The following is a 23,497-nucleotide window of genomic DNA, read 5'->3' as shown; positions in this document are numbered from 1 at the left end:
AGTAATTAGATACTATCATCCACAGAGAATTCCATGGCAAATAATTGAATGAAGTATTTTGAGGAAAAATATGAAAAGAAAATAATGAAAAATATACTTCATATTTTGATTACAACTAGGAGCTATTCTTACAGGAAAAATAAAGAAAGAATATTATAGATCATTTAAGATAATACAAAAAGGCATCCTTTACTTCATATTTGGTTTTCATATCACCATCACAAAGATAGTTCTTTTTGTGTAAATATTTAAGGATTCTCAGATTTCCCAAAAGGTTCCCTTGGTTCTTTGATATTTAAATCATTCTCTTTTGAATGACCTAATCTGTCATCATTAATTATTAATTTCCTTTTTTTTTCTTTTTTTTTTTTGTTGTTAATTAATCTATTTCTATACTGCATTCTCAGTTTTCAAGGGTCTGTGTATGTTTTAAGTCATTTTTCCAAAGTCATTTTCATAGATGTCATAAAAACTCGAGACTTTTGCAAAATGTGTGATTTCACTTTGCAATAATTTTGCATTGCACGTTCACAGGCAGTATGAATAAATGAGACACAAATGCTGGAGTTGTACATCAGAAAAAAATGGGATAGAGACTAAGTTGAGGAAATATGAGAAGGTAGGAGGAGATAATTGTGTAGGCAATTGGCTTGTTAACAAATATTTCCATAGTTTGAAGAATTTTGCTTTGCCTTCATGTGTCAAAACTGTTGTGAATCAGATAATTTTCAGAAACTGAGGGTCTCTGAATAACATAGTGATTAAGAATGGAGTATTTTTTTTTTTTTTTTTGGTGGGGGGGATTCCTTACAGAATTAAATGTGGTTCCACTAATCATTTGCAATTTTGTTCTGGATAAGTAGCTCTTCTGCTCCAGTCTGCACTTTCTTCAAAGGTTTAAGATGAGGACAACAATATCCTTCCTATTATGTAGCTGGAAAAAGTGGAAATTACCTGGTGCTGGTGCTTTCCCAGAAATGGAATCTATTTGGTTGAGATGCAGTCCCTGTCCTCTAGAAGCTTCTTTTAAGGTGGGGGTTGGGGGAGGGACAGAAACATGTAAAGATGTATACTTAATTATAATATACCTGGGGAGTAGCAATGACAGGGATATGCTGTGGGCAGTCAACAATTCGGCCCAATAAAGGGGAACAAGTTATCTGGATCAAGGGAGTCAGGGAAGGCATCTTGCTGGGCTCACACCTGAACTGATTTCTTAGTTATTCAGACTAAAGATGATAGAGAGGTGCTGGTGAGAGGAGGGGTCCAGAACAAGCCTCAGTAAGAGCAACGGCACAAGTGATGCATAGAGTTGTAGCTTCTATACTAGGCGGCCCACGTGACTGCAGTCAGAGGCAAAGGCAGGATGCAGCAAGATTTCTTTGTGATTCTATTTCTGGGGAGATATGAATTCCAAGAATATTCATACACAATCAAAATTGCAACCCAACACCTCATGAATTATAACCTCCTACCTGACCATTTCAACATCTTCTTCACCCCCCAAACACTGTGTAATATAATTTCTAACTGAATACACTCTGGTGTAGTTAAATAGAAACAATTTGCATAAATTTGTATAGACCATTATACCTTTATAGTTTTCCAAGTATTCCAAGTATAAATCACATCATGAACTTCACCAAAACCTTGCTGTGCCAGTGCATTATCTATTAACTTCATTTTCAGGTTAGAAAATGTAGACTTAGAAATATTAGGTGACTGCCAAGAACACACTGGGGTAGAGCTGAGACTGGATCCAGATCTTCCGAGTCCTGGTTAAGCACCTTTGCTCCTTTTTCTACAAGGGTCAGCAAACTTTTTGTATAAAAGCCCAGATAACACATATCTTAGGTTTTGTGGGCCATATGATCTCTGCCACAACCTCTCACCTCTGCTGTGGCAGCATGAACACAGTCGTAAACAATATAAAAACAAATGAGTGTGGAGAAGCTATGCATTTAAACTTTCTTTACAAATTGGCTGTGGGCTGGATTTGGCCCATGGTCATAGTTTGCCAACTCTTACTCTGTGCAGAGTTTTACAGAGTTTTTCTTTAATAGATTTAAAAGAGCTTTGGTTTTATGAACCCAGCACTATTTGAAGTATATTGATTCCAGTGTCTGCTATCTGGAATAATGCCCATTTTATTAGTATCTGAATAATGCCCACTTTATTAGTATGAGAATCTTTTGTTTGTTCTCCTCTTTGTAAAAGTCACCTACCTCTGAAACAGACAGGGTTTTCCCCGCATCAGTTTTAGAGTCAATGTATACTGATGCCATCTCCTCTTTGCTTATTAGTGTCTTCAGGATCACTTTTAGCCGCCCCTGAGCACCCCATTCACCTTTTTGCTGACTGTTTCTTGTTATTTGGAGGCTTCCATTCTCCTATGGCTATTGCCATACTGACTCCCTTGGGAAGATAACGGCAACACTAGCCTCAGTTCCCCAAAGCACCATTGGCCCCAGACTTTCTTACAAAACAGATTTTATTGAAAGATTAGCCATAGCCAGAGGGAAATGCAACATAGAAAAGTAATTATTTTCAGAGAACAAGTGAAGAAGTACAAAGGCCATCCCTCATAAGGGTGAAGGTGCAACTCCACAGCTCATCTCTCTTCTTCCTTGTCATAATGCCGTCTCTCTCTCCTTCTAGAGGGGCCCCTCTTCCATCCTTTGTGATATAAATTGTAGTGTAGGGAAGTTCTACTTTTCCTTTAGGAAAACCACTCAAAACATATATTTTACTTTCACATTTTGAAAGCTTCCAAAATGAGAGTTTTCCATTCCATTATTGAGCTTAGCACTGTACTGACCAAAGATATGGGAAAGAAGAAGTCAAAACTTGGTTAGCCACATTTATTGAACTTATATGTGAATCTATCTAATGTTGGCCACCTGATGCAAAGAACTGACTCCTTGGAAAAGACCCTGATACTGGGAAAGATTGAAAGCAGGAGGAGGAGGGGACAACAGAGGATGAGATGGTTGGATGGCATTACCAACTCGATGGACATGAGTTTGAGCAAGTTCCAGGAGTTGGTGATGGACAGGGAAGCCTGGCATGCTGCAGTCCATAGGGTTGCAAAGAGTCAGACCCCACTGAGTGACTGAACTGAACTGATCTCACATTTATTTTAACCATTCAGGCTAATAGTTGTTACAATGTCACTCTTATTTTGTTTTAGCAGAGGACAGAAGTAAACTGACCTGTTTATTCTCTCTGGAGTTTTGTAGAAAGAGAACAGTCATCTGCCCCTAACTGAACTGTATTAGTGATCATTCCTTCTGTGTATCCTGGCAGTATTAAAAATAATCTAGTAGCGGCCCAGTTGTCCTCATCAGTGCACCATGCAGTTTTCTGCCGACACAAGCATTGCCAAATCTCCAACAAACTACCTACTGTTCAAAATGGTTCAGTTACATTTCCCCAATTCAAAAAGAAAAGGTAAAATAATAATCTGGAAGTAATCATATGTTCTAGGAAAAAAGTAGGTGGGGGAGATTGAAATGGAATGTTTCAATTATTGCCTTGTGCTGAGGAGGTTTGATACAAAGTTAATCATCCTCTGTTTAGCTTCATCCTTCCACTGGCTAAGTGCCTGCTGGGTGCTGGAGGGGAGAGTGACTAGGGAGCAGAAGAGACTGGGACGTTTGAACGCAGATTTCCTCTTGCTCCTTTTTCCTTTATCTGTGGAATGGCACCTGGCACTTTATTTTTTATTTATTTTGTTGTTGTTGTTGTTTTTTCATTTATTTTTATTAGTTTGGAATCAGGTGGAGAGGGAGGTGGGAGGGGGGATTGGGATGAGAAATACATGTAAATCCATGGCTGATTCACCTGGCACTTTAAATAGGATCTTTAATCAGACTGACTCAAAGTTCTTCCCAGATAATAGCTGCATTATCCTTATTGATAAATACAAGCAGAGAAGAGAGAGTTAAGTAATTTGCCTAAGGTTATAGAAATGGCAAAAGGCCTGAAAACCATCCTCAGAGAATCCCAACTCTCTGCACAACCTCACATTGAGGGGTGTTCATGTCAGATTCAGTGGAGATCAGAGTCGTAAGACTGGTTCCTGCTAGTTGACTGTGTGAACTAGGGCACTGTACTGATATTTTCTGGCTTTGATTTTCCTTACTTTGAAAGTTGTCTTGGGAACTATGTTTTCTCTTGTATTCATGGTAGCAATAAATTTGTGTCATGGTTTCAGAAATGTAAAATTCTCAGCTTTTAAAAAATATATCTATTTCAGTGTACATTTTAAAAAAATATTTGTTTATTGGCTTCACTGGGTCTTTTTTTTGCTACGTGCAGGCTTTCTCTAGTTGCAGTGTGAGGGGGCTACTTTTCCTCGCAACACGCTAGCATCTCATTTTAGTTGCTTTTCTTGCTACACAGCCTGTGATGGTTAGAGGAGAGTTTGGCATCAATTAACACATGATTATTTTTTTTCCCCTTTTTTTTTCATTACACATATAAAGTTCAGTCCATTTTTATTGAGTATCTGGTGATTGTCTGTCTTACTTTAAATTCTGCTTCCTGGAAATCATTTGACTCTTAGCACTTTTCCTTTGGCATTAATTTGAAGAGGCTGATTTTTTTTTTTGGTAGAGTTCCTCTACAGCATGTTTTGTAACAAGGCCACATTTTTTTTTTTTCCCTCATGGGGCCACATCTTTTTTTCTCATGGACTTCCATGTTGTTCTGCTATAATTGGTTTGAGAGTCAGTAATAACATTAATAAAAAAAAAATCCTTTAAAATATTGACCCAGACTAGACATTGCTTTTTTATTTTTTTAAAAATAACACTTGCTGGAAATTGAAAGCCACTTTGTTGCTACAGCATTTATTCACATAGGAGACCTTAGTATGTCTGCATAATTTAATTCTTTCTGGTTAAAGAAACAAATTTCTCAGCATAGTATCAACTCACAGAGTTGATAACTTAGTGTAAGTTGTAACTTAGTGCTCTTCAGTCTGACCCACAACACACTCAGCATTCACAAACCAGTGCACTGAGCTGGTAGTGCGTGAGAATCAGAGTGGAGTGTGATTTTAAAGTCAGTATCAAAAACCATAGCACATAAGCTCACATCCAAGTGTACATTTCTCTTCATTCCCCACATGAAATGATGCACTCAATACTCTTATATTTTGAAAGGAATTGAAGTTCGTGGAACAAAAGGGCTATTAATGCTATACAAATCACACTGATGTTGCAATGGACAGCTCCTACAACTCCATCTGGAGCTCATAAAAATCCAGAAGGCTTGCGTTCTCTGAGACCAAAATGTGGGCAGATGCACACTGATCTCTTTCAAAGGGAAAAGAAGAAATGCTTCAAAATGAAAAGGATATAAATCAGCTTTCACACACATACTCCCCATGGTTCAGTGAGAACTGAATTTGAGATCGATTTGAATAGCATATTCCAGAATTGGATTAAATTAAAATTCGTAGCAGTGGCAAAATATGTAAGCATAACTTTCTCCCCCTAGTCAAATGTGGTAGAACCACATTAATCAGGGTCAGGTGGTCAAGCCTAACTGTCAAATAGAAGAGCTCAGGTAGATCAATTTGACCTACGAAGAAATAGGCTTTAAAGCACTAGGTACCTCTCACCCCAAACCCTCTCAATTTAGTTAAAGAAAATTCTAGTGGTTTAAAATCATATTAAAGATCAGTTGTCATTTAAAAAGTACTATCTAGTTATGATGTCAAACAAATATCACATCAGATCTACACTGTGCATTAAAAGCAATAATTGAGTGGTGAGTTTTTGGTGTGTTGACCTCAAAAACAGCAATAACATCCAGGGAAATTAAATCCATGACTCTACAATTCTTGTTATGTTCTACCTTTAGGGGCTTGTGTGTACTTAGATTTCACATGGATTTCACTGGACAATTAAAGAAGGAAAGTTCAAGAACCTCAATGGAGGAGTGGAAGAAATCAATAACTATGGAGACAATGAGGTGTGTGGGAGTGTGGAGAGGCTTAGTAGATAGACCCCAGAGAATGTTGTTCGAGAAAGGGAGCCTGGAAGACCCACAAGAGAGTGTCCTGTTTTTGGTAAACAAGTTTGCTGAGTTCCTTTTACTTTTTAAAGTTACTGCTTAAAAGCTTACCTGTGTTACATTAATCATTAATAAACAATTATTGGGTGAATTTATCTTATTGTTAACTACCAGTGATTATCCATCCTAAAATGTTTATGCAAAGAGGAATAATTCTTACTACTCATATTAAAATGTGGCCAAGAGACTGATCACATAGTAGCAAAAATGTGATGTGAGCTGTGATAACCCCCAGCCTCTGACCATCTGCTCTACTGACAACTGAACATTTACCACATATATTTCATCTCCCCGGGAGCAAAAATACTTATATGTAATAAACATACATCTGGAAAATACAGGATAGAAAGATCGCCTAGGGTCCTTAGGTGTGATTTATTCCAGTGTTTCACTTTATAGAAGAGGAAACTGAGGCTCAGAGAAGTCATACGGTATCGGATAGGACATTCGCTGTGATTTTAGTACCAGGACTCATTTCTAGGCTTTTCTGCCATATTGAATATTTACCAACTTTCAAGTAATTTAGGGCTCTCCCCTTGCAGCTCAGCTGGTAAAGAATCAGCCTGCAGTGTGGGAGACCTGGGTTCGATCCCTGGGTTGGGAAGATCCACTGGAGAAGGGAAAGGCTACCACTCCAGTATTCTGGCCTGGAAAAGTCCATGGACTGTATAGTCTGTGGGGTCGCAAGGAGTCGGACACGACTGAGCCACTTTCACTTCACTTCAAGTAATCTGACTTCAATTCCCTTTCTGTGCAGTCTTGGTTCTGATTTGAGGATCATTTCTCGAGACCATCAAGGAGGTTATTTATTCGTGTTTCTAATTATTGCTGAAAGCAAACACGATTATTTCAAGAAATAGCAATGAGATTTTTATCGAGGGGTCTGCTGTTGGGTTTAGTTGTAAATTGCACCTACTCTGGATGTATTTTACCATAGGGAATGTCTTTGAGAAAGATTTAGGACTTTATGGAAAGAGTAGAGAGAATATTGGTACACAATGAAAATTTAATGATAAGGAAAGAGTGGTTTTCTCCTAAAGGTCATGGTTGGTCACTCACTGAATTATAACATCCATAAAAACAAAAGCTAAAGTTTATGACTGATTATCATGTGGCTCACACTGTTCAAAACACATTATTTGATTTACTTCTCCTATCCTTACTATGATACTACCAGAGTTTGAATAATTTGCCCAGATATTAAGGATCACATTCAGGATTCTGTCTCTAGCATTTTGCTTTCAGAATCCAATGCATTAAACAATACAAACCCTTGTTATAGAGCAAAGATAATTTCCTACATTCTCTTCTTGGGTGCTCATTATTAGAGTTGCCACCCTCACGTTTGTGTGACCTGAATCTCTAACACTCTAGCATGAGTTGCTTATATTAATTGTTTTCCAGTGATGTAAGGAGATGCTCTGATAAAGGAGGTCCTGGTGTTTGAGGTTTGACTAAAATAGGATGATGTAAAATCTAGAACTTCTCACCATTAATTAGCAAAATGTCAAAAAATTTCCTATGGCCAGTTCAGCTCAGTTCAGTTCAGTCACTCAGTCATGTCTGACTTTTTGCGACCCCATGGATTGCAGCACACCAGGCTTCCCTGTCTATCACCAACTCCTGGAGCTTACTCAAACTCATGTCCTTTGAGTCAGTGATATCATCCAACAGTCTCATCATCTGTCATCCCCTTCTTCTCCTGCCTCAATCTTTCTGAGCATCAGGGTCTTTTCCAGTGAGTCAGTTCTTTGCATCAGGAAGCCAAAGTATTGCAGTTTCAGCTTCAGCACCAGTCCTTCCAGTGAATATTCAGGACTGGTTTCCTTTAGGATGGACTGGTTGGATCTACTTGCAGTCCAAGGGACTCTCAAGAATCTTCTCAGACACCACAGTTCAAAAGTATCAATTCTTCACCGCTCAGCTTTCTTTATAGTCCAACTCTCACATCCATACATGACTACTAGAAAAACCATAACTTTGATCAGATGGACCTCTGTTGGCAAAGTAATGTCTCTGCTTTTTAATATGCTATCTAGGTTGGTCATAACTTTCCTTCCAAGAAGCAAGCCTCTTTTCTTTTTTCCATTTATTTTTATTAGTTGGAGGCTAATTACTTTACAATATTGTAGTGGTTTTTGCCATACTTTGACATGAATCAGCCATGGATTTACATGTATTCCCTCTTTTAACTTCATGGCTGCAGTCATCACCTGCAGTGATTTTGGAGCCCCCCAAAAATAAAGTCTCTCCCTGTTTCCATTGTTCCCCATCTATTTGCCATGAAGTGATGGGACCAGATGCCATGATCTTAGTTTTCTGAATATTGAGTCTTAAGCCAATATTTTCACTCTCCTCTTTCACCTTCATCAAGAGGTTCTTTAGTTCTTCATCGCTTTCTGCCATAACGGTGATGTCATCTGCATATCTGAGGTTATTGATATTTCTCCCGGCAATTTTGATTCCAGCTTGTGCTTCTTCCAGCCCAGTGTTTCTTATGATGTACTCTGCATATGAGTTAAATAAGCAGGGTAACAGTATACAGCCTTGACATACTCCTTTCCCAATTTGGAAACAGTCTATTGTTCTGTGTCCAGTTCTAAATGTTGCGTCTTCACCTGCATACAGATTTCTCTGGAGGCAGGTCAGGTGGTCTGGTATTCCCATCTCTTTAAGGGTTTTCCACAGTTTGTTGTGATCCATAGAGTCAAAGGCTTTGGCATAGTCAATAAAGCAGAAGTAGATGTTTGTCTGGAACTCTCGTGCTTTTTCGATGATCCAAGGGATGTTGGCAATTTGATCTCTGGTTCCTCTGCCTCTCTAAATCCAGCTTGAACATCTGGAAGTTCACAGTTCACGTACTGTTGAAGCCTGGCTTGGAGAATTTTGAGCATTACTTTGCTAGTGTGTGAGATGAGTGCAATTGTGTGGTAGTTTGAGCATTCTTTGGCATTGCCCTTTTTTGGTATTGGAATGGAAACTGACCTTTTCCAGTCCTGTGGCCACTGCTCAGTGGCCAGCGGCATCACTCTATTTTGTGATGAAGTGGGTTATAGTAAGAAATCTTGTCTAAAATGCTGGAGACGCAATTCTGCCGTTCTTGTGCTATGTGACTTTCAGTGAACTTCCTTTGTCCTTCCAGGTATTTATCCTTCCGGTTTGTCCTTTGGGTTTATCATCTGTGTGATCCTCTTTATGTTTTCTTCTTGTTCTAATCATTTAGAAGTTTAGAGGTTGTTTTGCCCACAGGACCAGTGTTCAATGAAAGCAGACTAGTTAACTCATCTGCAGATAACAGTGTAGGCTCCATGTTCCAAGTGAACACTCTTCTCTTGTTTTTATGGTGAGTCCTTTTCAAGTGGCAAAGCAGGAAGGACTGCGTCCAAGCCAGCTAATCACTGGCAAGAAATCATTATAGTGCCTGGCATTACTCCTACCCATTTCCTTTGATTCCTCACTTCTCAACTCTCAGTTATTAGGGCAGAGGTTCCCCATTGGCCTATTTGGGTAGAGAAGGTGTGGGGAGGATGGGGGGAAGTGATAGGAAGGAGAAATAGTTATCTGAGCTGTCTCCGGGGCTCTGAGCAGCCTGAATTGATTATCTTGGGTTCCCATAAGGGCATCTCTCCTTTCAAAAAGCTTGATGAAGCAAAGAGCCTACTCCACAGTTAGGAAGAGTGAATGCAAAGCTGCTCCATGGAATAAAAGAGAATACAATTATCATCATCTTGAAAATGGTCACTCATCACCAGGTCTCACCACCAAAGACAAAAGCAGCTCCCACTTCGATACCTTGCATTCTGTCTTGGCAGTCCCTCCCCTATTTTTTCCTCTATTAACCATTCTGTACATTTTAAAAAAGTTTCACAATTTTAAGTATTAAAGCAAGAAACCACACTATACAATTTGCTTAGGCTGTCAGAGATATCAGTACTGTGGAAATTGGTGGGGGATGTTGAGGTAGGTTTGGAAGGGGAGCATTCTGAAGATGGAAGAGGAAGGGAAAGGAGGAGTAAACACGCACACCATTCAGGGGCCAAGATAACCCTCTTTCAGGTCGCAAGAATCTTCCTTTCCTGTTTTCCAGAAGGATATAGTCCAGAGGAAGCCATTAGAGTGCATTATTTTGTCAATTTTAAGAATAAGTCATCTGGTTCCAATATGATTCACGTGTTTCACTGTCAAGATGCACAGAAATCAAAACCACAGAACCTCAGATTTCTAATCAATGCAGGCCGTGAGAATGAAACTGTGTTCTATTTCCCTCTCCTCAGAGTCTATCATTGGATGGATATTCAAAGCAAGTAAGAAGCTCGGTACTGACTGAATGGACCTATGTAGATCTCAACATTGAGCATTTCAAGAAAAGACAAAGGCAACAAAATAAAGAATATGAAGACACATGCAAAATACCTTCCTTCCTCAACCCATTCATACACATACATAACGCAGCAGAAAGTCAACCAAAATTTAACGTAGTTTGTACTCTGCTGAAAGGACTTAGTGATTTGCCCTGAATTTCAACTAGTTTGCAAAATTTCCAGACCTAACTTTGCCTTCCTCTTGTTTGAAGGTAACAAGGGGTGGAAATTTCCACGCATGTGTGCCCCCTAGCCAGCAGATGGCGATGTTTCTCAGTTTTACACCGAGACTAATGGGCCAGAGGCCATTAGTGATGCAGGGCGTGTTTATCAGATGGCTGTCAAATCAGCTCAAAATTTGTAAAAGTACGGCAGATCACCCCTTGTTTATTTATTTTTACTTAGAGTTGATGAATTCAGTAAAATTCCATAATGGGTAAATGATCACTGTGTGTTTGTGTTGGGGACAGGACCAGAGGAGGACTTGAATCTCTGAATTGATAATGGTTAAGTAGCTCGATTTTATCTCCGTCAGTTGCTCTTTAAAATGAGATTGCTTTTGTGCTGCCTTCTAGCAGCCTGGATTCAGTCGATGTGGGACCAAAGGGCACCCGACAGCAGCTTGTTCCTTTCCTTTCCATTTCTTTAGAAGCGGGCTCCTCCCCCAGCATCAGCCACGTTGGCCCTGGTTCCTAGCATGGAGTCAGAATCTGTGTGGGGCTGGGTCGGGAACGCAGAGGGTGAGGATGGGGAGGGAGGGGGCTCTGGCGGCCCCTCCGGGGTGGCACCCTCAGCTGCATGGGAGAACTGGAGGTGGGCTCCCCCTGCCCTGCCTAACACAGCAGATATAGCACTGAGAGCCAGGCTGTGCCTGAAGAGAGACAGGTCTGTTTTAAGCAGAGTGAGGGAAATTTATGTTGTAAATTGGTCTTAAAATACTGCCCATTCTGTGTGCTGTCCCATTAAGGGAAATGGTGCCCCGTGGTATCCAGAGGCTTTTTTTCCCCCTTGTTTTGTTTTTTAGGTCTGGAGGTACCATTATCCCACTGTATGATATTAAACTTGTTTTTTTCATCTGTACTATGAGCTCCTTGAAGAATAACCTCCAACCATATCTAAATTATATTCTTCTAAACTAGCAGTGCTGGCTGTACAGGGGAATTTTTAGATGCCAAGGCACTACTCTCACCCAAGTAAATCAGAATTTCTATGGATGGGGCCTCAGCATGAATCTGTTTGACAAATGGTCTAAGTGATTCTAATGGAAAGCCAAGTGTTGAGAACTGTCACTGTAACCGGGGATTCTCAAAGGAACCTCCCAGGACCAGCAGCCTCAGCTTCACCCAAACCTTAATAGAAATGAAAATGATTAGAACCAGAAACTAAAGATTCATGTTTTAACAAGCTCTCCAAGTGACTGTGATACAAGCTGAAGTTGGAAACTTATTGCTGCATTTGGGAGGATGGGGTTTCCCCACATTTTTGCAGTTTGGTGGTACCAGTGACTACTTTGGGAGTTGGCTGTGAACACAGATGTTCATATCTGTTCATATCATCTGTTCATATCATATCATTTCCTAGCCTAAAGTTTTTGTTGGCACTTGACCTTTCATTTTCTCAACCCCCTAAATTATGTGATTCTAACAGCCAGGATGCAGCACATGGGTCCCCCTGTTAGTTTGGACCACTGTGTTGCTAGATATGTGCCTTGTGAATGAGAAAAAGACAACAGAAAACTTTGATATATTAAGTGATTGAAATTTTGTAGCTGTTTACTGCCTTATACTCTGTCTTTCTGATTAATACAATTATTCATGCTGTAGTTCCAACTGTTTGGTTTTGTTGTTGCTGATAGGAAGAGAAAGGGCTTCCTATCTCTTATACTATGCTTTAGTTACATTGACTGGAATTATTGGACTCTGGGAAAGGTGTACAACTTAGGGGGCGCACAAAGGCCTGGCATCTGGAGAGAAAGTTGGAGCAGATCATGAGAAAGAGGTGGAATGCAAACAGGACCCCCATCCCTAGAGTTTTCAAACTTAAACTTAATCAGTTTCACATTTCTACTGAGAAGATATACTTTAGGTCTAAAATTTTAAGTTTTGATATCTTGGTCAGATTCACACATTCCAGAAGAGGGGGTAAAATTGAAAAAAAAAAAAAATTCAACTTCATATTCTGAGGTATCCAAACAATCTATTTTTGGTATTATAGTGTCCAAATGTTGGGGTCTGTGTTTGCAACCTTTAAATTTTTTCTTAAAACTCTGGATAGTTATGGTGAAATTAGGAATTTGGTATTGTTTCTCACCCATTGTAAGAGCCCAAATCTTGAAGGCCAATCTCCTTATTTTAAGCACTTTCCTAGCAGATTATTTTGTCCCTCAATGACAAAAACTGTAAAAAGTTGTGTTCTTTCACTGAGGTAAGTGTCTTTGGGATTAGTCTTTGTACTAGTCTGCTTGGGTATTTATAACAAAATACCAAAGATGGGATGACTTAATAACAGAATCTGACAGTTCTGGAAACTAAAGGTCCAAGAACAAGGTGATGGCAAAGTTGCTTTCTTCTGAGGCCTCTCTCCTTGGCTCCCTGATACTTGCTTTCTCTTTGTGTACATTCTTGGTTTTTCTTCCTTATCCTCTTATAAGGTAGTATTACAGTCCCACCCTTACAACCTCATTTAACCTTAATTACAGTCCTCTCTGTATTCCAGGAGTGACTGGTTCCAGGGACCCTGTGTATACCAATACCTGAAGATAGCCAAGTTCCTTGTATAAAACGGTAGTACAGTCAGCCCTCTGTATCTGGGGGTTCAACATCTGTGGACATGGAAAGCCAGTTGTATTTGCTTAGAGGCCCTATCTTCAAATATAGTCACATGGAGGGTTAATACTTAAACATGAAGTTTAGAGACATAGAATTCAGTGAATAACAATGTTTCTCCTCATTGCTTCTTCTTCTTCTTTTCCTTTCACATATTTATATCTACTACCCTATAAAGGCTACTTCACAGATCTGGTTACATCCAATCCCTACTTCATTATCTCTTAATAGAAATTTTCTCAGACCTTTGTCATTTTTACACTGATCTTTCCCTGATCATCATTTTTCCTAATTGTCAACAGATTGTTGTCATCAAAATCATCATCACCATCATTAATGTTTTCATCATAACCAGCACTTACTGACACTTTCCTGTGTTGCTAGAGCCTGAGCTAAGTTATAGTGATCAAAACATTATACATTTGACCATTCCCCATCAGTTTGCTTATCTTTTCTGACTTATACTTTCTATCATCGTATTTATATATGTCTCTGACATGGAAGTACAGCTTTGGTAAAAAAAAAAAAAAAAAAAAAAAAAGTGCCTCTGATCCTTTGTGTATATCTTGCTCATTCCTATCTTTGTCCATTTTCTCAATATTACAATGCCCTTATTTGTCCCATTAAGATATGACCCTTGGTACTTTGTTTATAAACAATAAATGCTCAACTCTCATTCCTCTAGGGAGCTCTCTGTGACTTAATCCATCATTTAGTTAGGAGGGCTCAACAAAAGCTGCTATTATGTCTGTGTAAGAATTTTTCCCTCTGGAGTTGTATTGAAGATCTCCCAAGAGTTAATCTGATTGGGTCATTAAGATGAATGAAATAACCATATTGACTATTCAGTGAGCTGTTATTTCAGTCATCTTAATGAGAGTTTTAGATCGACCTTAAGGCATACCAAATCTTTATTTGATGATTGACTGAGAAGCAATCAATGTCTGTTTTGCTCTACATGAATTCTCTGCTCCATTCAACCATCTCATTCCCCACAAGCCCTCTAAACAAGAACTCTGCATGTGTGTGTGCACACTTGCACATGCACCCCCCCCCCCACACACACACACTGGTAGAGTGAATTCATACCCTGCACGTTATTAGCTATACGATCATTCCATGCAACTTCTCTGAGCATGAATTCCCTAATAAACCTAATTTGATCATTTTTTTATATTTTTAAACTGGAGGTGTACACAACTATAAGGCTGCCTTTTGTATTCATATAAAGATCTGCCTCAGACTCTGCTCCTATTTTATATGCCTTCTCATGATTTCTGCATGTTCGAATTCTACCCTCTTCAGCTTCAGCTCCAGTTCTGTCTGAAAATTTTCTTGGCTCCTCCATGATTGTGTATTATCTTTTCCAATTCACCATGCTAACACTATTGTATTATCCCATTTGTGAATATTGGAAATGTTCCAACAGAGAAGGACTTTCTATATGTTCACAATGCTGACCCTTCATTATTCAAAAAAGAAAACCAGGACGCAGACTGATCAATGATTTGTCCAGGGATATGGGCCAGACAATCTTAAACAGTGAAACTTTCCTTGCACCCAGGAATTCATTGCTGGCTACTGCCTTTCCCATAAACTACTTATATATGTGATGAGAGAAGTGATGGGAAGTTTTCACTGAAGCCGTGGGCCTTTCTAGGTCTGTTGAAGAATATTTGCTGGGCTGTTTGATTTTTTGTAGGAGAGGGAATAAATTATGACCCTCTCTTTCCCTCCACAGGTTCATTAAGCAATTGAGAATGAGATGAGAGTCAGAGAGATGGATATTATTGGTAAGGATAGACCGAGGAATGCAGTGCAGACTTGTAGTTGAAATAGCGTATCTTAGGAGCATTCCTCATACTTTGACCCTGGTATTACTCCCAGGACTGCCTGCCCACCCCCGCCCCCAACACACACCTGTTCTCTGTAAAGGAGAGTGCGTGCAAAGAGAATGCTCTTGTATAGCAGCCCTGCCTCACCCCTGCAAGTCCTGGCAGTAGAGACAGCAAGAGAACTCCCTGTGAGAAGGCAGACTTGAGCCACTGTCTGGCTGAGTTCACCCCATGGAGGGCAGGGGCACAACAAACATTCATCGGGTGTGCAGGCTGGCTTGTGAGAGATCCCAGGAGTGTGCTCTATTGAGTTCCTTCTTTCTAACCTCACCAGCCACACAAGTAACTCCTCAAACCCTTGTCAAGGAGTTACTGATGTGTGATTCTTAGGTATAGTCAAGTACAGTGTAGTGTAGGGTAGGGTAGGGTAGGGTAGTTTAGTATAGTATCCTATAATATAGTGTAGTGTGGCGTAGTATGGTGTAGTTTAGTATAGTGTGGAAGTTGCTAATATCTGGACTAACTGGGAAACACTAGGGGATGTGCAGTGGAGCATGGTTCTGTCTGCTGTCCTGCGTAGAAGTCTACCTTTGTGCCTGTGTGTGTGTCTTCCTCTGTCTGCAATTTTGGAGTCCCGCAGTTCTGGGAATTTACCAGGGTCAGAAAATAATCTTGGTTCTTCCACAGATGTTTAACAATACTCTCTCTGCCCAGACTCAGAATTGAGGCTTTAATGTCAGTCTCTTTATTTGATGCTGAGGACTTTACAAAATATTTCATGTTTTCCAGGATATTATAGATAAAGAAGAGCTTCCCAGGTGTGCTAGGGATAAAGAACCTTCCTGCCAGTGCAGGAGATGTCAGAAATGTGGGTTTGATCCCTGGGTCAGGAGATCCCCTGCAGGAGGGCTTGGCAACCTACTCCAGTATTCTTGTCTAGAGAATCTCATGGATGGAGGAGCCATGGGGTTTACAAAAAGTCAGACAAGACTGAAGCAACTTAGCATGCACGCATCATAGAGAAGGAAAATTATACTTCCTGGAAGACATTGACTGATTCCATTGCTCACTTATTATAACCTAATTAATTTAAATGGAAGGTCCAGTTGGAAAGATTGCCATGGTTTCCTATAACATTTTTTTTTTTCCCTAAACATCTAGGGCTCCTAGTCACCAGAGTCATTGTTTTGTAAAACCATTGTTAATGTTGCAAAACCAACATTTTCTACCTAATACTGCCTTCCTTGGGGAAGCATGTGGCTTTATGTGCAAAAAATCAGAATGAGAATTATAGAAACCCTAGCTCACCCCAGCAACAGTATCTGTTGATCCAGTCACTGGCATAGAATTTTGACTCTTTGATACTGAAGGCTATCAGGAAGATATCTAGGAACTAACATGTGTTAATTCTTGTCCTTTTGCATAGCTGAGACCAACATTTTGGGGCAACATTAGCTAGGGGAAAGAGCAGTGTACTGTGAGTAGATGTGGTCAGGAGGCTCATATTCTAGAATAGCTCCACCATGGTCAACCTCCTTAGGCAAGCCACTTCATCTCTGGATTTTGCCAGATTATCTTTAAAGTCTCTTCTAGCACTGAGTTCTATGGATCTGATGCCTTTGACCTTGGAGACATGGCAATATACAAAAGAAACAAATGTATGCGCATATGAACACTGAAAGCAGCCCTATTTACAAATGCAATGGTGCAAAGACAGCTTAAGCCTAAGGAGATCACAGCTGAGGGGATCACAGTCCTGGATTATTCTAGACTTCTATAGTAAATATTTCTATCCATCCCACTTTGCCTTTCAGATGCAAATTAATTTGTGTTTTTCTGCAGTCTTTAGGTTCATTGCAATACTGGAGCTAACATGCATAGGAGGCAGGTCAGCTGGCCTAATGAGTCATAGGAAAGGAACATCTCACACAGAAAAAGTATAAACTGGAGTTAGGAGATCCTAGTTCCACATCTGTCACTGTGTATTTTTATTGCTTAGGAAAGACATAAATAGCAGCTATTTTTCCATGCTCTAGTGATCTATATCTGCCTTATGCTAATTATTTCATATCAAAAGACTGAACTGCTGAATGAGCCATGGCATTTAAATAAACCCTGTTATTGTGTTTTTAACTCAGTGAGGTTAAGTGCTTTGCCTGATATCAAACTTGTAATTCAATGACAGAGTCACATTCTAATATAGTTCTTCTCTGCCCAGTATGCAAGATAGATCTTATTATGATATTGTCCATGTTGTCCATCTATCCATTCATCCATCTATATATCTATCTATATAGTTATATATATTTATAGCTATTTATCTTGTTGCATTGGATATTTTCTGAAACATCTGTATCACTATTATTTACTGAATGTTCACTATGTGCCAGACCATACTAGCACTCTACATGTATTTCATCATGTAATACTGTTCTCAAAACTGCTTTAAGAGAATACAATTTATTACTCACTAGTAGCACAGCTCAGGTTAAAATAACCATAATCTAAATTTGCTAGATAAATCATTAAATCATAAGCCTAAATTAAAAAAAATATAAAAAACCATAGTCTAAACATAATATCCATATGCTTATCACTGTACCACGGGGTCTGTCATTCATTCATTTATTCAACAGATGTTTATTAAGCACTAGGTGCTAGGTGTTGTGGGTCCACTGGTTAAAAAAATAAAAGATAGAAATCAAGCACATTTTCAAGTTCAACGTTATCAAGTCCTTCTTTTTAGAAATCCTTTTATTGGGAATTCTAAGCAAAGTTCAGCAATGATTGTAGGAGAACTTACAGTTGCAGCTATACTTTTAGAGTATTTCAGGTGTAGACTTAGGAAACTACATGAATATACAGAGGTTTATTTGTGTATTTTCTACTAATTTTTGATGGAAAGCTATGTGATTTATATAGAAGCATGAAAAGCTCAGATATTTGTATTTTATGAAGATTCCATCTTATAAGACCCAGGATTGTGTCCCCATGACCACAAATCATTTCATTGATCAGTGAAATAGTAGACATTTTATTAACCACAAAAAATCTACTCTGTACACCTTCTCATCCCCCACATTTTGAAAAGTATTTTATTATGGAAGTTTAAAACACATACCAGAATACATAAAAATAGTATAATGAATATTCTTGCATATGCCACTTTGGTTCAAAATGTGTAGACTCATGGACAATCTTCTTTCATCTGTGTATTGACTTGCTTCTTCCAGAAATCATATTATCTCTTCTGTAAATATTTTATTATTCATCACTAAGATATAACAACTTTCAGAAAGCATAACCACCCTATTATTATCATATATAAAAGAAGTTAAAATAAGTATTCAAATTTCTAATAATTTCATGATATCATTTTCCCCAGTTTATTCTTTGAATTAGATTTACATAAGGTCCATGCACTGTTATTGGGCTTCCCTTATAGCTCAGTTGGTAAGGAATCCACCTGCAATGCAGGAGACCTCGGTTCAATTCCTGGGTCAGGAAGATCCCCTGGAGAAGGGAATGGCTACCCACCCCAGTATTCTGGCCTGGAGAATTCCATGGACAGTCCATGGGTCTCAAAAAGTTCGACACAACTGAGTAACTTTCACTTTCACTTTTTCAAGGTCCATGCGTTGTTATTGATAGCTATATCTCTTGAGCTCCCATTTAGTTTATAAGTTCTTTTTCTACCTCCTTTGCATATCATTTGCAGGATAAATTTGGTCACTTGCTCTGTAGAACTTTTCACAGTCAAGATTTTGCTGATTGTAACACTGTGATGTCATTTAACATCTTCCTCTTCCTCTGTTTTTCTTGAAATTCGTAGATGTGAAGGAGGTTTGATCAGATTCAGTTTATTTTGTTTTTTGGCAAAAAATCACAGATGGTGATTTTTTTCTTCCATCAGAAAACATTTACTGTTTGTCTCTTTTTTTGATGTCAACAATCATTTTGATTCATTAATTAATTGGGGGTTTCACAATAATAATATTCTATATTTTCATTTACGATCCAGGATACTTCTTAAAGGAGGAACTTCTCTTTTAACTATTTGGTAGCCCAGTGGTTCAGTTTGTATAAGAAAGTCAGGATAGATGTTTAACTCTTTCTCTTTATTGATCAGTTTTCAAAGTGATTCAAACTACTGTCATCTTCTAATGGATTCTAATTAGCTTTTTAAAAAAGCATATCATTTTGAGCTTATATGTATGAGCTTATTACATGCAGACATATACATGTGTATAATTTAATATTTGTGTCAACTCTTTCTTATATAAATTAAACCATACTTTTCATCCCCTTTTTTCTTTATTTACAATACTACCTAGATATTATTACATAGTAGAAAACAGAGATAATTCTCATTTCTTTTCACAGCAACAATTACTCCATCATGTGACTGGGTGTTCCAGAGTTTTTTTTATTGCAACCAATCTCCTACTGGTAGACAGTTGCCTTGGATATAGTGTCTAGTTTCTTTTTATTACAAGCAGATTAGAAAATTGGAATTGCTAGGTCAAAATGTTGATGCATCTTTTGGCAAAATCTGTCCTGGTTTTGCTACTTTTTATTCCCACAAAAGTGTAGGAGAATGCTTGTTTTCCCAGAGCCTCCCCTACATGTATGATGTCAACTTTGGTGTTTTGTTAATCTAATGTATGAGAAGTTATGTAGTGTATTTTCAATTTGCATTTCTCTTACTGTGAGCAACTTTTTATATGGCTAAGGATCCCTTGAATTTCTCTTAGTTTGGCTATGTGTTCACTTCTATAGTCCATTTTTACTGTAGGGTTGTTGGACTTTAGAACTTATTAATATATCAAGGACTTTAATTATTTTTCTGCTATATTAGTTGCAGCTATATTTTCCCAGTTCATCATTTATCATTTTGCCTTTACACTGCCCTTGTTTCATATCATTAGTTTCAGCAACTATCTCACTTCCCAGGCATGACCAAAACTATCTTATTTAGTTTCCAAGACCAAAATCATAATAATCGCAACATTAAAGTGGATTATTACAAAAATAGATTTCACTACCCTTTTGAGTTCAAATTCAAAAGTATTACAATTTTCAGTTTTATTCCAGTTCAACAGTTTAAAAAAATATATAGGTTTGGTTACGTTTGGTCAGAATGGCATCACTGAAAACCCACTCAAATTTTTTCTTTTTTTTTAGTTTAGCTAAAGGTACAAGAGGAGCCTGGCAGCCTACAGTCCATGGAGTCACAAAGAGTAGGACACAACTGAGGACACAGCACAAACACACAACTTAAAGTTTAAGTTTATTGAAAGTTCGGTAAATAACATTTTTGACCAGATTCTTTCTGTATCAGTGATGAGAAGAACACATTTGTGTATCTCTAATACAGCATTCAACTCTTCTGTTTTTCAGAAGTTTATAAATGGAAGCATGATCCTAAATCTATGAACCTCACAGGGCTTTGTACCTACTTAATAATACCCAGATGAAAGAAAAACAAACAAACAAAAAGCCTAAAAAGGCATAATGCATTTTAAGAATGCGTCATGGCTAATACTGGTGACCAAGATGAACTCAAGTATAGGGAATAATTTGTCAGTATTGACCAGACAACTTAGAAATGATTGTGTTTCTCTCATTTGTTGGTAATGTTCTCAACCTGTTGAACCCAGGGGCTGTTCTTATACTGAAATGGAGCAAGCACCTGTGGTCCTCCCTGCCTTCAGGTCCTCAGCCTGCCTTTCATCTGTGGAAAAACTTTAGCCAAGGGATAAGATTAATCAGAGATGTGAGAATATTCAGAAACAAAGGAAAACTGTCAAAGGAGATCAAATAATAATAGTTTAGTCATTAAGCATAGTCAAGGACATTTATTTCCTTCTTAAGGTCTATAGTAGAGAAGGAGATGGCAACCCACTCCAGTATTTTACCTGGAAAATCTCATAGATGGAGGAGCCTGGTGGGCCACACTCCATAGAGTCGCATGACATGAGTCAGACATGACTGAGTGACTGAGCATCGTGCATGCACACAAGGGTTATAGATAATATTTTGAGCCATATTCTATGAGCTATCTTATTGGTACTACAACTCTAACCAGGTGGAGGAAGTTAACTAAATGATAATGAGACTATTGCCATGACAAAATCTACCACAATTCCAAAATTGGCCTCAAGGAAATGGGAACAAACTGACTCTGGAATTGAAGACTTTTGTTGCTATTGTTCAGTTGGTAAGTGGTGTCTAGTTCTTCGCGACTCCACAGACTATAACATGCAAGGCTTCTGTGTCCTCCACTGTATCCTGGAGTTTGCTTAGATTAATGTCCACTGAGTTGATGATGCTACATAATCATCTCATCCTCTGCCACTCCCTTCTCCTTTTGCCTTCAATCTTTCCCAGGAGCAGGGTTTTTTCCAATGAGCTGGCTCTTCACATCAGGTGGCCAAATATTGGAGCTTCAACTTCAGCATCAGTCCTTCTAATGAATATTCTGGGTTGATTTCCTTTATGATAGACTGGTTTGAACTTGCAGTTCAAGGGACTCTCAAGTGTCTGCTCTAGCACCACAATTTGAAAGCATCAATTCTTCAGCACTCAGCTTTCTTTATGGTCCAACTCTTACATCAATACATGACTAATGAAAAACCATAATTTTGACTAGATTGTCCTTTGCCAGTGAAGTGATGTCTCTGCTTTTTAATACATTGTCTAGAGTTGGACCATAAAGAAGGCTGAGCACTGGAGAATTGATGCTTTTGAACTGTGGTGTTGGAGAAGACTCTTGAGAGCCCCTTGGACTGCAAGGAGTCAATCCTAAAGGAAATCAGTCCTGAATATTCATTGGAAGGACTGATGCTGAAGTTAAAGCTCCAATACTTTGGCCACCTGATTCAAAGAGCCAACTCATCAGAAAAGGCCCTGATGCTGGGAAAGATTGAAGGCAGGAGGAGAAGAGGGCAACAGAGGATGAGATGGTTGTATGCATCACCGACTCAATGGGTGTGAGTTTGAGCAAGCTCTGGGAGATGGTGAAGGACAGGGAAGCCTGGAGTGCTGCAGTCCATGGGGTTGCAAAGAGCTGGACATGATTGTGTGACTGAACAACAACAAGATTTGTCATAGCTTTCCTTCCAAAGAGCAAGTGTTGTTTAATTTCATGGCTGCACTCACTGTCCACAGTGATTTGGGAGCCTGATAAAATCAAATCTGTCATTGCTTCCAATTTTTCCCCTTCTATTTGCCATGAAGTGATAGGACCAGATGCCATGATCTTAGTTTTTTGAATGTTGAGTTTCAAGCCAGCTTTTTCACTCTCCTCTCTCACCCTCATCAGGAAGCTCTGAAGTTCGTCTTCACTTTCTGCTGTTAGAGTGGCATTATTTGCATATCTGAGTTTGTTGATATTTTTCCTTGCAATTTTGATTCCAGCTTGTGATTCATCCAGCTCAGCATTTCTCATGATGTTCTCTTCAGACAGGACTGAGCGACTAAGCACAGCACAGCACAACACTCTGAATATGAGTTAAATAATCAGGTGACAGTATAGAGCTTTGTCATGCTCCTTTCCCAATTTTGAACCATGCCCTTTTCAACTGTTGTTTCTTGACCCACATCCAGGTTTCTTAGGAGACAGGTAAGGTGGTCTGGTACTATCGTCTCTAAAAATTTTCCACAGTTTGTAGTGACCACACAGTCAAAGGCTTTAGCATAGTCAACGGAGCAGAAGTAGATGTTTTTCTGGAACTCCCTTGCTTTCTCCATGATCCAACAAATGTTGTCAATGTGATCTTTGGTTCCCCTGCTTCTTCAAAACCCAGCTTGTACATCTGGAATTCCTTGGTTCACATACTGAAGCCTAGCTTGACGCATTTTGATTATAACCTTGCTAGCATGTGAAATGAGCACAATTGTACTATAGTTTGAACATTTTTTGGCATTGCCTTTCTTTGGGACAGGAGTGAAAACTGACCTTTTCTGGTCCTGTGGCCACTGCTGAGTTTTCCATATCTGCTGACATATTGAGTGCAGCACTTTAACAACATCATCTTTTAGAATTTTAAATAATGCAACTGGAAATCTATTACCTCCACGATGGAACTGAAAACTAATTTTACTTAAAACAATTAAGATGTTGCTGACCAGACCATGGTTGACCAATTTGAAGATGACTGTTAGAGCTGACCGTGCTGCTTTTGTATGTAACCCTCTCCCTCAGCCTGTAAAATCTCTTGCCCACTGATTGTCAGTGGCTAGGATTGGCCTTTGGACAGGCATCTGCCCTCCCTCTACCCAGTGGCCAGCATCCAAAATTAAGAAAATTTTCCACCAATGCTGCCTCTTGATTGGCTTTTGAACAACAAGAATCCAGATCCCACTTTTGGTTACAATATCTCAACTGAAC

Source organism: Cervus elaphus, chromosome 27, assembly GCF_910594005.1.
Source record: "Cervus elaphus chromosome 27, mCerEla1.1, whole genome shotgun sequence".
Taxonomy (NCBI): Eukaryota; Metazoa; Chordata; class Mammalia; order Artiodactyla; family Cervidae; genus Cervus; species Cervus elaphus.
The sequence above is the reverse complement of the archived record's forward strand: the minus strand, read 5'-3'. Positions refer to the sequence as shown.